The sequence below is a fragment of the Cinclus cinclus genome, chromosome 8 (assembly GCF_963662255.1).
Source record: "Cinclus cinclus chromosome 8, bCinCin1.1, whole genome shotgun sequence".
NCBI lineage: Eukaryota > Metazoa > Chordata > Aves > Passeriformes > Cinclidae > Cinclus > Cinclus cinclus.
Genome location: NC_085053.1, coordinates 11,212,363 through 11,217,885, shown reverse-complemented (window position 1 = coordinate 11,217,885; position 5,523 = coordinate 11,212,363).

The following is a 5,523-nucleotide window of genomic DNA, read 5'->3' as shown; positions in this document are numbered from 1 at the left end:
TGGGAAAGGCTAACATTAAGCTAGTTCCAAAGCTCTTTTCTGCTGGAACTGCCTGGCACTGACCTAGCTTGCAAGCTGTTCTGAATTGTATAACCCGTTTTCATTCCTTCTCTGGTTTTGACATATGGGGATCACCTGAATGGAGCTGTGCCTTTAGCACTTCCCTACAGAAGGTTGAGTATGTCTGCTGTGTATGCTGCAGTCAATCAGCCTTACTGTATTAACATTTCTGATAAGAAGATGGAAGAAGATGCTGCAAAAAATAAAAAGTGTTTGTAGGAGTTCATATAAACGGCAAATGGTGAAAAACAATTAGGTCACATAAAATAATGTTCTCTTAAAATCACTTTGAGAAGAACATCAGCACAATGGGGCCATGTGTGAAAGTCTAATGGAGCTCTTGGCTAAGACCATCAACAGTGTGGATCAAACCACTGCACTTTTAAATATAAAAGTGGGAAATTACTTATGGAAACAGAAAACAGAAATAAAGCTTATGCAAATAAATAAGATCACCTATTTTTTAGCAATAATTGTTAAATAGAAATGTCCTCCTTAATTCCAGATGCTCTTACAGCACAGAAAAATAAATTCCAAAACTGAAGCCAAACCCACCATTCTGACTATGTAGCACAGATAAACAGAAAGAAATATAAATATAATCCTGAATTAGATATCTCAAATTTCTTCTCAGTATACTTTCATCTTCTTGCAAAAGTCTTTACTCAAAGCAGTCCACATCTGCATCTAGGGAGAAGAACATAAGAACAGCTTGAAAAATCATGTGAAATTCCCTGTATTACCAGAAAGAGCTATTGCTAAGATGTCTGATCTGTATGAATATATATAGAAACTAACCAGCCTATATGTGCTTACAGCTACAATGTATGTAAGAAAAAGAAAAAAACAACTTTTCATACATAAAAACGCTCCAGAGTTCTATAAAATAAACCAAAATATTAACAGGACAGTATCATTTGCAATTAAGAGTCATAGCATCATCTAGTGGTCAAATATGAAAAGAATAATTCTTAGTGGAGTATCCATTGTTTCTGTATTTTATTCAGACAGAAAAGTCAGAAAAATAAAGACAATGGCTGCTTATGCTCAGGAAAGCACTTACGTGACTTAAAGCCTTCTTTAAATACCAGCTTCCTCTTTTCACAAGAAGTCATTTTTACAGCAATCATTTTGCAGTCTCTGAGGTTGTATGTAAGCCTATGTAGCTGTGGTGGGTTGGCCTTGTCTGGATGCCAGGTGCCCACCAAAGCCCCTCTCTGCCTGCCCTCGTCAGGGACAGGGCACAGGAGATGTAACAAGAGGCTCACACACAGGTCGAGATACGGACGGGGGGACGCCTGTCGTGAGCAAAACTGGTGGGGTCCATCTTGAGGCCAGCTGGCACTGGCTCTTCTGGAAGGGGAAACTTCCAGCAGCTCCTCACAGAAGCCACCCCTGAACCCCCCTGCTACCAAAACCTTGCCACACAAACGCTGTGCAATAGAACCTAACAAAATACAGCTCGCCCACGCCTGGAGCCTCTGTACCATGGACACCATTCTAGCAGTAACAGCCAGGATCCTGCCAGCCCCGCCGGGCTCCTTCTGCTCCTTTCTTTCTAAAGCTGCTTTCTGACACCACACTGTTGATATGAGGACACTTACTGAACTGCCACCATGAAAAATCAAATTTTACCCAGTAGTGTTGTCATTTGTACCTCAAAGCTGCTCTGGTGGTTTTCTTTTTTACCTTACTAATCAAAACATTTTGGCCTGAGGCTTCCAAAACTCTTAACAAAAACCAACTTGCTAGGCTTGTGTAGCTCACAAGAAATTAGGCAGGGAAAATGTCCTTTGGGAACTGAGTTTGAATAACATCTAATACCGCCTATAACTCCAATATTTTTTGATCTACAGAGTTGTTATTTTAGCGATGACCTGGTAATACAGGAGGTTGGCCTGCAGGCCAGTAAATACAGTATTGCCATTATTAATAAAGAGCCACAGGCTTTCAAAGCCTCAAGACTGAGGGATGTCAGATTTGTTTCACTTGAACTCACATAGGCTTGTCTGAAGCTCTGTCTTAACTTGTTTAGAGGTAGCATCAATTTTTCCTATGAGGTGGCTATGCCAAATTTCATTTAGTTTCACCTCTGAGCTGAAAACCAGATTTAATCTAAGCTGTAGTAACAAGTAGTCATGCTGTGGAGAAGGAATTATTTATCACTAATGCAGAAATGTAGGCCCATCATGACAGCAGAGGCCCTGGAATCAATGATGTATATGGAGACACACATGCATGTGAACATACAAGAGCAGCTTAGAAGCTCTGTAGAAACTGGAGCACTACATAGCATTTGGAACCCACATTTTGATCCTGTTAAGGAAAAGTAAAAGTAGACTCCACTTGGAGAACCACTCAATCAGCCTTGGCTCCATAATCTACAGTTCTGCAAGTCAATGTTTGTATAGTTACTGATCAGATTGTTGTTCTTACCAACTCAATAAATTTTATCTGGAATTTGAATTTTTGTCTTCATGAACTAACAACACATTTATACAAATATGGTCACTTTCAAATGGATAAAAAAAGTGAGAAAAAAAAAAAGCACTAGGAGGTTAATTAAGGCATGGAAAAGCCTGTCTATGCAGGCTGTGGAATCTTCACCCTAAGGGCCTTTTGACACCAGGCTGGAGAAGGTCCTGAGTTATGTGGTTGGATTTCAGTATTGACGCTGCTTTGAGTAGGAGACTGGACTAGAAATTGCTGCAAAAGGATCTCCCTCCTTTCCCACCCAAATGAGTCTGTAGCTGTGACTCATACTGGTACTGCTAAACCACTTGCATTCAATCTCTGAATAAGCAAAGAACTTCTAAGCCATGGATTTCAACACAAAAACATAATGCATTGGTGTTGAGGAAGTCTATTGTTCAAAAATCTACAAATTAAACGTTTTGGAAAGTAAAAAAAGGTAACATTTGTATATTTTGACTCTAGGCATGATGGTGAGACGAAGTGAATTTTAAATTTTTTTTTTTACTTTCTATGTCTTAGAAAAAACACGTGCACATTTTTATCAGCTTAACTTGTATGTTTCTATGTTAAACCACTGCTCTAGAGGTGTTCAGCTTCAGCAGCCTAGTCTAACAGGGTAAAGAGACTTTTAAAAGAGTTTTTCTCTTCTTTTGAGGGGGATTTTGTGCTAGGATGAGCAGGTGGATTGAAGAGCCATGAGATACCTTATTTCAAGTGAAATAGTTCTTGTCAATTATTCAGTGTAACTAAAGAGTAGATATTTTCCTCAGCCTTCTCTGAGTAGAACTGGAAACAATGTCCCTTAGTTCTGAGGACAAAACATATTTGAGGTTATATCATTATTTCACCATCTGGTGAATGATATGTAGATTAATAATTGGAATGTACTAGAGCACTCAAAGGGAAACAGGAAGGTTTGCTTTGCCTACAAGTTTCACAGATCTGCTACATAAAAATTTCTCTGAAGTCATTACCCAGGAGTGAACTACAAGTCAGGCCAATTTAAACAGGATACAGCAGTACAGCCACCACAGGCTTGCTTTTACAATTGTTATCTTCCCATCTGCTACAATTGAATGTTGACCAGCATATCCCAGAAAATCTTCTGGACTTTATACAAACCACAAGACACACAGAGAACTGGTTAGACTGGCCAATGTGACTCTTAAGGTTTCATCAGCCTCAGAAAAAAACCAGTACTGCTGGTGTCATCAAGAGAGAAAATACACTGCTCTATTTGCACGCTGTGTCAATCATTCCACCTGTTTCCCAGTTTATAGGTATTACCTACATTATACTTATGGGGGCAAGAAAAATGCAGTAACAGATCCTGTAAGAAATTGCTCCTACATTTCTGTTTTTCTCATAGATCCCTGTAGAAGATCCTTTTTTACCCAACTTGTTCCCAAACTTGTTCGGATGAATTTAAATTGTCATCTGATCAACCTAATGAGACTGCTGTGACCACCCACAATGGCCAGGTCTTTGCCCAAACTGTCAGTGTTCACCCACCAAAATACACGCTGCCAGGACCCTTCAGCTGCATTGGGAACACAGCACCAGGTCCACCATGACGACGCAGGAAAATTGAAGGGGTCATGAGGACTTTATGGACTCAAGGCTTTACTCGTTCTATGCAGAGCTGTGGGGAACACCAGTCCCTACTGCCCAGGTACCAAACACACTATTGCTTGCTGTGGTTGGCTCAGTGCCAGAGCCTGGGTGTTCCTGTGTGCTCCAGGTGTGCAGTACCACAGCCTGGGTGTTCCTGTGTGCTCCAGGTGTGCAGTGCCAGAGCCTGGCTGTCCCTGTGTGCTCCAGGTGTGCAGTACCAGAGCCTGGGTGTCCCTGTGTGCTCCAGGTGTGCAGTACCAGAGCCTGGGTGTTCCTGTGTGCTCCAGGTGTGCAGTGCCAGAGCCTGGGTGTCCCTGTGTGCTCCAGGTGTGCAGTACCACAGCCTGGGTGTTCTTGTGTGCTCCAGGTGTGCAGTGCCAGAGCCTGGCTGTCCCTGTGTGCTCCAGGTGTGCAGTACCAGAGTCTGGGTGTCCCTGTGTGCTCCAGGTGTGCAGTGCCAGAGCCTGGGTGTTCCTGTGTGCTCCAGGTGTGCAGTGCCAGAGCCTGGCTGTCCCTGTGTGCTCCAGGTGTGCAGTACCAGAGCCTGGGTGTCCCTGTGTGCTCCAGGTGTGCAGTGCCAGAGCCTGGGTGTCCCTGCGTGCTCCAGGTGTGCAGTGCCAGAGCCTGGGTGTCCCTGCGTGCTCCAGGTGTGCAGTACCAGAGCCTGGGTGTTCTTGTGTGCTCCAGGTGTGCAGAACCACCATACTCAGGCTCTGTACTGCACCATGGGACACTGTATCTGTAGGACCCAGTGGCCACACTGACACAGGCAGGCAGGGCTTTAACTAGCCAGCACACAGCTGATTAAGTATGGTAAGACCTGAGATTTCATCAGTCAAGATCGGGGATTTCATTCCCTTTTAAAATCACAGCCTGTGTCCTTCAAAACACGGCAGGCTTCCGAGCCACCGGTGTGGCTGCGGGGGTAGGTGGCAGGAACCCGTCCATGCTCGCCGCTCGCTCTGATTATCCCGTCACAGATTGTGATTATGGCTGTGTTTCCCTCGGCCTGCCCCGAGGAGCGGGTTCATGCCTGTGCCAGCCACGGCTCAGTACCTCGCTGTTCAGGTGAGGGAAGGAGGAACAAGTCTCTGCAACTAAAGGCTGAGGAGAGGGCACTTTTGAGAGCAACACTTCTTAGGATTTAGTCAGAAAACAAGTTCCTGAGCGTTAAAGGGGAGGCTTTTAACGAGGCCTGCCTCGGGAGCGCCATTGCGGACCGCCCCAGCCCAGCTCTGCGCGGAGGCGCCGCTCCCGCTCAGCGCGCGCCTCCCGCCGCCTCCTCCGGGGGCGCCGGTCTCGCGAGACCTGAGCCTCGCGCGGCTCTCGCGCGATTTGCGCCGCTGGTTCCGGCGCGCGCGGCGGTGTCCGGCG